The sequence below is a fragment of the Macrotis lagotis genome, chromosome 2 (genome assembly GCF_037893015.1).
Source record: "Macrotis lagotis isolate mMagLag1 chromosome 2, bilby.v1.9.chrom.fasta, whole genome shotgun sequence".
Classification (NCBI taxonomy): Eukaryota; Metazoa; Chordata; class Mammalia; order Peramelemorphia; family Peramelidae; genus Macrotis; species Macrotis lagotis.
The window spans coordinates 99128865-99139803 of NC_133659.1; the positions used below are offsets into that span (position 1 = coordinate 99128865).

At 34.9% G+C, this 10939-nt stretch overlaps 1 long non-coding RNA gene across 5 annotated transcripts in view; it reads left to right on the forward strand.

Annotated features, from left to right (window-relative positions):
- The window catches only part of LOC141512940 (uncharacterized), a 129057-nt gene extending 122502 nt beyond the window's left edge, over window positions 1-6555 (forward strand). For 2 of the 5 annotated variants that reach the window (XR_012475639.1, XR_012475644.1), the window contains 2 exons: window positions 3519-3642; window positions 6443-6554. This is a non-coding gene — a long non-coding RNA (uncharacterized LOC141512940). Of the gene's footprint in view, window positions 1-3518; window positions 3643-6442 lie in introns of all 5 variants that reach the window. The other 3 variants (XR_012475645.1, XR_012475641.1, XR_012475640.1) reach the window with 3 other exon arrangements.
- The last annotated feature ends 4384 nt before the right edge of the window (window positions 6556-10939 follow it).

The window sequence follows — 10939 nt, forward strand, 5'->3', positions numbered from 1 at the left end:
AGAGGGAAAATTGCAAAAGTGACCCTAACCTCTCTGATGGACTTTACTTTCAAAGGTTTGGCCAGTTCTTCAGGATAGATCAGGTCCCACTGTGGTTGTGACAACAATGCTATTTCCCAGGCTGATAGCAAAACTTTCTAATGGAGGAAGAAAATACGATAGCATTGAAGCCCTCTGAGAGATTGCTTTGGGCACCAAGAGGCTGCTTCTCATTAAAGCTCAAGATTTATTGCAAAATTTTTAACTTGTAATTTGTAGCAGAAGGTAAATACTGAAAGCTCATATATGTATGAGCGAGTGTGTGTGTGTGTGTGTGTGTGTGTGTGTGTGTGTGTGTGCACGCGCGCGCAGTACCAAGGTCAATTCAAGAGGATATGCCATTTTTTGCAGAGAAAGGTAACAAATGATTGAGGAAAATTCTGCTTTAAAACCAAACTAAGGATTTCCCTCTTTTAATGAATAGAAATTAAGTAAATGAAACCATTTCTGGAAAGGCTTTGTCATTTGTCATATACTTTTGGTAGCCCATTTGCTCTGACTTTCTTTTCTAAAACATCTGTTATCTTGGTCAGCAAGTCACTTCACTACTTTAAGCCTCAGTTTTTTCATCTATAAATTAAGGAGATTGGACAAGACACCTCTAAGGACCTTTCCACCTCTAAAGGTATGATACAGTGGTTCTATTTTAGAACCTTAATAGAATGTATGCCCCCTTTTGAGGAGAGGATTGTTTTATCTGTATTAATTTCTCCAGGCAGAGGGTATGGTCCATTAGAAGCACTTAATAAATTTTTTATTCATTCATTCATCCATCCAACCAACCATTCATTTCAATGGATCTTCTCTTCAATCCTGTGCTTATGTGCTTCATAGAACTATAATAATGACAACTACAGTATCATTTTTTTATTTTTTTACCTTTTTTTTGCAAGGTAATGGGGTTAAGTGGCTTGCCCAAGGCCACACAGCTAGGTAATTATTAAGTGTCTGAGGTCAGATTTGAACTCAGGTACTCCTGACTCCAGCCAGTGCTCCATCCACTGCGCAACCTAGCCATCCCTGACAACTACAATATTAACAATAATTATAATAATAATATGCAGCTAGGTAGCTAGTGAGGAGAGTGATGGTTCTGGAATCAGGAAGACCAGATTTCAAATTCAGTATCAGACACTTAATAAAGTCTGCTATACTTAAAATAGTGTTTACTCTCTTATTCTAGGTTATGGTAAATAGCAAATGAAATAAAATTTGCTAAGTGATTTGCTGGAGCTTTGCAAACCTTCATATAGCATAATATAAATATTGGCTATCATTATTACCTCCTATAGCAACTACTGTGTGTAGGGAGGTATTACTCATGATACACTGGATATCCTACCTAGTACTGACAGCATCTTTTCAAAGGATCAAAGCTGCAGTACTAGAAGAGATCTTAACTATTATCTAGTCCAACCCCTTTATCTTATAATGAAGAAAAATTGAAGCACAGAAGTGAAATGAATTACCCAAGGTCCCAAAGGCATTAAGTGGAAAAATCAATATTGTCTCATATATGTAGATATACACATATGTGTATATGTCTTATGTCCCCAACTAGACCACAACCTTCTTTATAATAGAAGTTGTTCCTTAAAAACTTTTGTATCACTAGTTTGGTGTAGCTCTAGTTTGATGTAGATCAGACAGAAAACAAATTCCTCCTTTTTTTGAAAAAAAAAGGGAATTTAAAATCAGAGGTCTTAAAATCAGAGGCAGAAATAAAAGGAAAGAGAATAAATATCTTAAAACAGACCTTACTCAAGGAATACACTTCCTGAAAAACATAAATCAATGAGAACATGAGACAGCACACACATCAAATAATTAGAATTTTAGAAAAGTTAAAAGGCTAGATGTCTGGTGATTACTGAATGGGAATCAAAAGGAATATACTGATTTCTCAGCTTTACAGAATAGTTTAATAACTATCGACTATATTCTTTAGGTTTGTTTTTTTTTTTTAGGGTTTGTTTTTTTTTGCAAGGCAAATGGAGTTAAGTGGCTTGCCCAAGGCCACACAGCTAGGTAATTATTAAGTGTCTGAGACCAGATTTGAACCCAGGTACTCCTGACTCCAGGGCTGGTGCTTTATCCACTGCGTATCGACTATATTCTAAGGCATAAAGTCTCATAAACTAATAGATATATGACTATACAGAGGGGAAAATACTTCTCATAGGATAGACTTTATTTTTCATATAGTGTTATATATTTTATTAAAGATTTCCCTATTATATGTATAAATATTTTAACATCCATTTTTAAAATTTAGAGTTCCAAATTCTTTCCCTCCCCTTTCCTGTTCCTCCCCATACATTGAGAATGCAAGTAATAAGAAATTAAATATACTTATGAAGTTATGCAAAATATATTTCTATATATTCCATATTGCAAAGAAAAATACACTTACACACAAAGGAGAAACAAAGTTTTTTAAAAGTCTGCTTCAGTCTTCATTAGTTCCATCTCTGGAGGTGGATAGCATTTTGTCCACAGAGGTTATATAAATGATAAAAAGATAAGTTCATCATTGCATCTTAAAGGTCAAAGATCATATACCACCCAAGAGAGATGAACCCTGCTACTCATATGATTTTTTTTATTCTTCAATTACTTCAATGAATCTAAGATTTCATAGATAAGAATACAAGTCTCTCCATACCTTCTCAGCTTATGCAATTTTTTTGAAAAGTTCTCCCTAAAGAATCTACCCAACATATTTTAAGTCTTTTAATTCTTTTCATATATCATGGGTATCAATGTCATACTTAGGCTGTCCCTCTCTTATCAGTCATTCAGTACCTGAAGGGCTTACTTCCTTTTTCAATCACAAATATCCCTAATGATATCTTATATACTATTTCTCAAGAATAAGCTATTACTAAATATCTGTTGTATCTTTTCATTGCTCTTTGGATCATCTGCAATTGTGATGACTCATAATCATATGGCATCTTTGTAAGAATATTATGTCAAGCAAGATAGGTTTTGTGTCAGCAAACAGCTTGAATTTGATAGAAATGTTGTATAGTTTCTCAAATGCAACCCACTCTACTCTCCTATCCATATTTAAGATATATACAAACACCAAAAAAAAGATATATGCACATTCACACACAAATATACATATAAAGACATGCCTGTTTGTATGTAAAACATATATAGCAACATAATGAATTTATATATATGCATATATTTATAGTAAATATACACACATCAATAAACTAACTCAATGGTTTATCCAACTACATGTTATACAATGGACAAGATGTATTGTTTTTTCACTTTGCTATTTTGCTATGCATGACTTGGTCCAATCTCTTGAATGACTAATTAAGGCTGGGACTATCTTTACAAAAGTCACAATATAAAAGTGGTTGGGTTATGTGATGGGATTGTTTAAAAGAGAAGATTCCAATAAGCTCTCAAAGGGAATATTTACTTTTTATATCCTTTTACTTTTCTTTCACTTATAGTTTCTTCTTGGACTTTTCCCAGATTGTATTCCTTTAATAGGAGTAACTACTTGAAATTCAGCAATAGAGAGGCAGTACCTGTATCATGAAAGATCATTTGATCTTGTTGGGGAGGACTGAGCAGGTATAATGTTGTTAATAAAGATTGTCAATTAAAAATAATGAGTTCCTCCCTTTTTCTTTTTTTGATGGTCTGGAGTTGAGGAAAGACGATATGAAAACATAGACACTGGCTTATAATGAGACTATAACATGAACAGAAAAAACTGAGCAATTTATCCATCTACACACAAATATATGTGTACATGTAAATTGATAGTAGAAAGATACACATTGTGTGCGTAGGTTAGAAGGACAGAAGAATTTATCCTGGGATAAAATCTAGGAAAGCTTTCTTATCCATGATCACTACTAATAAAGAATTCCTTAAGGATTTCTTCTTCTTCTTTTTTTTTTTTTTGCAAGGCAAGTGGGGTTAAGTGGCTTTGCCCAAGGCCACACAGCTAGGTAATTGTTAAGTGTCTGAGATCGGATTTGAACCCAGGTACTCCTGACTCCAGGGCCGGTGCTCTATCCACTGCGCCACCTAGCTGCCCCCTTAAGGATTTCTTAAGGATTATAGATTTAGAATTACAAGATACCTCAGAGGCCAAAGCACTTTGCATAGATTATGAAGAAATGAATGTTTGTTTGTTTTCTAATTGCAGACTACATTTAATTTTGCCCAGGTAGTTATGCTTTAAGAAAAGCAAGCATTGATGTAGATGGGTAGTATAGGGGGGGAAAACCTAGATATACCCCACAACATCTTTCAGTAATTCTGAAGATTAATGATTGTCATCCTATAATTTACCAGGAAAAACCATCAAGTACATGAGCCATTCCCATCAATAGTCAAGCCCCGACTAAGATGGGTCCCAAATGCTCACAGAGAGTACAAAATAGAAATCAAGTCCCCAGAGCAAGCAGAGAGAATTACTCATAAAGACCCAAGAGGTTTAAACTCTGGCAATCATGCATATGCTGTCTGTATAATTTTAGTCAACATATATCTCTAATATCACAAGAGTTACAGACCTTTGGAGAGTTTTTTTTTTAAAAAGAGGGATTTCTTTTCTATATGAAAAATATACAAATTGGGAATTTTAATGACATTTCTTCCCCTTTCATTAGAGTATTTAAGAGTGATAAATTTCATTTCCATGAATAAAAATAGAGATGTCACTCAAAAGATTTACAATCTATAGCCTGTATGGTATTCTTGTAAGACACTTCCATCTAGTGGCCAATGTAAGGAGAAAGACGCAAAGATGGTTTTCTTAAACATCATTATTTCGTTAATTTAGGCTCAATTTAAAACCAAAAAAGTGCCTTTTAAAGAATTTTATTTCCACCAATAGTATAAATACAGTCTGATCAAATACAGCTTGAAGATAGTTCTTTAAGGGTTTTTTAATTGGAGTTTATTCAGAATCACAGAATCTGGTACAGTTTGTCTAGACCCAGAATTCCTTTGATATAAGAAAGCCATTGTTCTGTATCATAACTTACTAAAAAGATGTTTGGGATACTGGGGATGAGTGAATTTGATCAGGACCATGGCCAGTATGTATCAAAAGGTAGGATCTGACTCTAGGTCATACTGGTTTTAAGGCAGTCTCTCAATTTGCATGTAATGGCTACTTGACAAATACTTGTTATACAGTTCAGGAGTCTGAAAAGTTGTCAGATTAAAAACACTGAAGATCACCATGAACCAACATAACAAAATTTAAAGCAATGATCAGAGGAAAAATTATATCATTGAAAACATATAGTAGGGGCGGCTAGGTGGCGCAGTGGATAGAGCACCGGCCCTGGAGTCAAGAGTACCTGGGTTCAAATCCGGTCTCAGACACTTCATAATTACCTAGCTGTGTGGCCTTGGGCAAGCCGCTTAACCCCATTTGCCTTGCAAGAAAACCTAAAAAAAAAAAAAAATAGTAGTAACAAAACAGAAAAAGAACATTCATAACTTGAATATATATAATTTGAAATACTGTAAAATAAAAAACTTTTTAAAAAAGCAAAAGGAGAAAATCTTGAAAATTAGAATAAAATAAAAATTTTTTTAGTGTTTTTTTTTTTGCAAGGCACTTAATAATTACCTAGCTGCGTGGCCTTGGGCAAGCCGCTTAACCCCATTGCCTTGCAAAAAACCTAAAAAAAAAAAAAAAGATTAATAGAATTAAAAAAACCTGTAAGCTAGCCCAATCAAAAAAGAGGAAAATCCAATAACAAAGTTAAAAGGCAAAAAAGAACAGAGAGAAAAAAGGGGGGGAAATGACTGAAACTTCCTATATACACACACTAGAAAAACTTGAGTTCTAAAAAAAGAAATTGAGGATTATCTACCTAATGGAAAACATTCAAATGAACAGAACAAGAAACAGAGGTGTTGGGTTTTTTTTTTTTTTTAAGTTTTATAAATGGAGATCTCCTTTGGGTAAGGTGCAGTGAATATCTTGAATTTTATTAGGTGACTTTACTTTGGACCTTTTAGCAGGAATGATTGAATTTACCTAACCTCATGGAACCACATATATAATTTACCAAAAGTTTGAAAGTTCAGGGGAAATGAATCAATGGTCTGGTTATTTTTGTAAGCAGCAAATACAAAAGAAAGTTCATTTTACTATTAAGAAGGTCCTTACTCTCATATCCTTAAGAAAGGAGAGCTCCCAAGGTAATTCTTATTTAGGTATCTCAAGGTGTCTCCAAATATACCAAAACTTTCACCACCGATCCCATTGAATCTCCTTTTGTAACAAAGAAAAAAAGTTAAGCAAAACAGACAAAGGACAGTGTATGCAGCATTCCACCCATTACCCCCTACCTCTTTTCTGAAAAGAAGTGACTATCTAATCAACATCCTCCTTTTACAGATGCTGAAACTGGGGCCCAGAGAATCTAAACAATGAAGCCAAAGTCACATAAGTAGAAGAGTTGTTGCATCTACATTTGTTTTTCTGCACCAAGATTATTCATTATAATTGATTCAGTTCAATTACCATTAAGTGTTGTTTTCATTTATGTTATTGAAGTCTTCGTCTAAATTGCCAAAGAAAATCATTTTAATAGCTAATTTATTAATCTTTTAGGTTTTAACTGGAATATAGATTAGCCCTGAAGTATAGAAAATTTGTCTAAAAATGGCTATTTATAAAACCTAAAACTTCCATTCATTGTCAGTATATTCTAAGTAGCAGCTTATTTGAAGAAAGAAAAGAAAAGCCTCCTACCTGAGAGTAAATAGACATCTAAAAAGGAAATAGGCTAAACTGATCCTGATTTTGCTAAGTGAATGACATTTGACCATCCCAGTGGGTAACACAGAGACAAAATGTAAAATGGCATAATCTTAAACATATGAATTAAAATGGTTTAGATTTTTTCTAGTGAGGCCAATTTTCCAATATCTTCCATAGAGAGTGCTTTAGATTATCCAGCTAACTTGTAAAAACCTACCATTTAGTGCAAGTTATCATTAGCGCAGATCATAAGCTGTGGTTGAAGTCACAGTAAATATTTTAAGACCTGTGCATACAAGCATCCATTTCGTTAACAGCCTGTTTAACTACACCAGTGCATTCCAAAGCAACTCTTGCCTTCTTTCTAAGTGTTCTGACAAGGGAAGTTACTAAGTTCGATACTAGCCACCCAAGAGAGCTATTATCTTCTTGTAATTTTCTTACTCTGTCTACTGCCAGCAACTCTTAGAGGTGCTTCTCATGCTGTCTGGATTGGAATCAAGGAAATGCCAGTGTGAGGAAACAAGTGAACCTCTGTAAAGGTATCTAGTATCTGCGTGGGGATGGTTCCTTTGACAATATTGTCAGAAATGACCATCAGTTTATTAGAGGAGTGAACATTAATCCTGTAATTACATCATTCCTTAAAAAAGAATTTTAAAAAAAAATTGGCCATATCCAAATTATCCTTGGAATAGCATCTCCTATCAACACTATTCTTTCTACTGTAATGAGACACTATTTGAAGAATTTTTATAAGAAGATTTTTTTAAAAAGAAACTCAGCAAATGAAGACACTAAGTAACTGCCTTTAGCTACAAAAGTCAAATCTCTTCTGATAAACTCCTATTCCATAGGAAGCTTTTTTTGCCAAGGGCCATTTCTATATTTATAACATCATTCAAGGGCTATATTTGGTCAAATACTTAATTAATTCACCCCTAAAAAGTTACTAGATTTATTTAATTTCAAATCCTGGCAACACCAGATCAATATAGCCTGCAGGCTGGAAGTTTCCCTTTCCCTACTATAGACAGAGATTAATAGATTTCCTGTAGAGGAGATATCATCAACCCCCGCCCCCCCAAAGGCTTTATCCTATAACCTGTGAAGGTATCCAGGCTTAGAAAAATCAAGATTCTAGTAAAATTGCACCAAAAAAAAAGATACCTGATGAACTGGGGCAAATCACAAACATAGCTTTTCATTTTTTCATCTTTGTAAGCTTCAAAGTTCTAGACAAACATGAACAATTATTAATACTATTATTGGTATCATCCAGAAGAGTGAGCTTTCTGTATGTAGTATGTGGAGAAGTGGTCTCAGAAACGGAAGACTTGAGATCAAGTCCCACCTCTGACACATATGGACTGTGTGACCCTGAGCAAATCATTTCATCTCCAAGTGCTCTAGGTAGCTGCTTACAATTTTAAGTTGAAGAAAAGGTGTCCACTTGCATTGGAAAAGAGGGAGCTTTTCACCTGGAAATTTCCTCAACTAATGAAATCTCAGGTGCAGTTCCTATCTTTATTGTTACCATTATAATTATTAGTTGGTCAACAATGTATTTGTTTAATGCTTTCTCTGTATGTCTATCTCTGTGCAGAACATTGAGGATTCAAAGAGAGACCCAAAATGCTCATTTTCCTCAAGGAACTCAAATTCTTATTTTTGGAGATAGTGGATAAATAATTGGTAAAGTTAGTAAAAGAAGGGCGATGTGGCCTGCCCATCCCAAATTCTAGGTTTCTGTTCAAATAATGAATAGGAAAGGAGAATGCTGATGGTATGGGGGGGGGAAGGGAGGGAGGGAGAGAGAGAGAGAGAGAGAGAGAGAGAGAGAGAGAGAGAGAGAGAGAGAAGAGATAAAGAGATGTTTCAGAAGTTAAAAACTGCAGGAGAGACAGAAGAGTGAAGAGACTTCCAGGAAACAATGTTTTTTTGTTCTCTGGTACCAATTCAATGTCCTACAGAACTGGAGGTATCACTAAAATAAATTTCATCTAATAAAATACAAATATTAATCTTTGACCTCAAGCCAAGTTCCACATTTTTGTACCTGGATACCACAATGATACTTGCAAGTACAACATGCTCCAAACTGGTTAGTAGCTTGTCCTTAATGCTCAAAGAGGGTCCAGAATGACATCACTATGTCAGAGTTAAGGTACCATGTGCCCAACTATAGCTGATCTGATTATTGATTGCTCAGAAGGTTGTGCACCAGTAATCCATGTGAACATATACTTCTGTTCATAGCAATGATGCATTGTCCCGTGGAGTAATGTAGAATGAGTCTGGAAAGAAAGACTGGACATAAACAAATCTGATACATACCCCTCTTGCTACCATTTAGCAATCATCCAGGGTCACCTCTTCCTCAGTTGATCAATGGTAGAAATTTCTGGATTATTTTAATTAGGTTTCCAGATCCAGAAATAAGCCCCATAACTGCTTTTTATTCACTACAACATACCAATATTTTGCCTTAACACAGACTTTTAACTCTGGCTTCTCAGAACTTCTGGTTATCAAAAGCATATACTTGGGGCTAGACAAAATGAGCTAAGAAGATTTGATTACTGCCTTCTAGGTGTTTTAAATCTATCCTGCTCTTAAAAAAGAATAGCTCACATTTATATGGTGTTTTCAGGGTGGCAAAGCATCCTGATTTCATCAGATTTCATCTGAACCACATAGTAGGTCTATGAGGAAATTCTTAGATATTATTCCCATTTTACCACTTGCCCATGACCACACAACTAGCTAGAACATATTAGAGTGGGATCAAAAGCTAGTTCTTCCTGACTCAAAATACAGCACTTTCATCTATTGCATTGCACCGACTCCCCTAAATTTGAAGGGTTTTTTTAAATACAGATCCCAATCAGACTAATCTGCAATAGACAATCAATAATATAGTCAGTACTATACTTACAAGATAATGAATGAGTATTTGCCACACAACATGATGAAGCTCTGAATTTCTTCACTGGTCCTTGTTCTCTTATTTGTACCATTATTCATTCAGTATTGAATAAAAATGAGAACATATGTATCAGTAGTGTGAAGACAAATGCAGCTGGAACTCATCGTGAATAATGGAACCATAGAACACCTATGATGGAGATGAAAGATCTGGAAGTGCTCATATACATTTATTCATTCATTCATTCAACAAGTATTCATTAAGGGCAATTTCCCTGTGCTAGGTGCAGGGAAAATTGAAGGTATGTGATGGGGAGATGCAAAGTTTAGATAAAACACTGTCACTGTCCACTAGGAACTTAGATTCAAAAAAGAGAGATAAGACAAAACAATGATAGTTACAATGTAGAATGTGCATATTAGATAGTCCCACAGCAAAGTACTTTGTGAAGTCTGAGGGGAAGAGAATCATGTTGGGGGGGGGAATCAGGAGTTGTCTCATTGAGGAAGTGACACAAGGCAGACTTTCAAGGAGAGTGGGTATTTAATAGGCAAGGAAGGAGGAAGCATTCTAGGTATGGAAAATATTGTGAGCCAAGAAATTGAGGAAGAGATCAGAGAAGACCACTTTGACAGGAGTGGGTTATGTATGCATGGAGAGAAGTAACATGAGATGAGCCTAGAAAGGTAGAGTGGTACCATATTGAGGAAGGCTTTGAATGCCAGACAAAGGAAGTGAACTTTTCTCATTTGCTAATAAGAAGCCCCTGAAGATATTTGAGCAAAATAAGAGATGAGAAAGATTATGGTAACTTTTTGTAGTAGTGAACAATCTGGAAACAGAATGGGACCCTATCCTTTGGGAAAGACTAAGCAAGATGTTGTATATGAACGTAACAGTATTATTATACCATATGTAATCCTAAGGATGAAAAATGCAGTTACATAGTAAGATCTGTACAAAATGATGCAGACCAAAGTAAGGGGAAACAAGTGAATTGTTATTCACAGAATGAAAACATGAAGTAAAGGATAATGCTAAAGGACAATATATTTTATATTAATACAATGACATGTCTTTACCATAATAAATCAATAAACATTTATTAAATGCTTACTACTTGCCAGATACTGTGTTTTAAGGTGAAATATTGTTTCATGCTCTTAGTAAAGAGATGGTAGACTACAGATGTGAAATGAGAC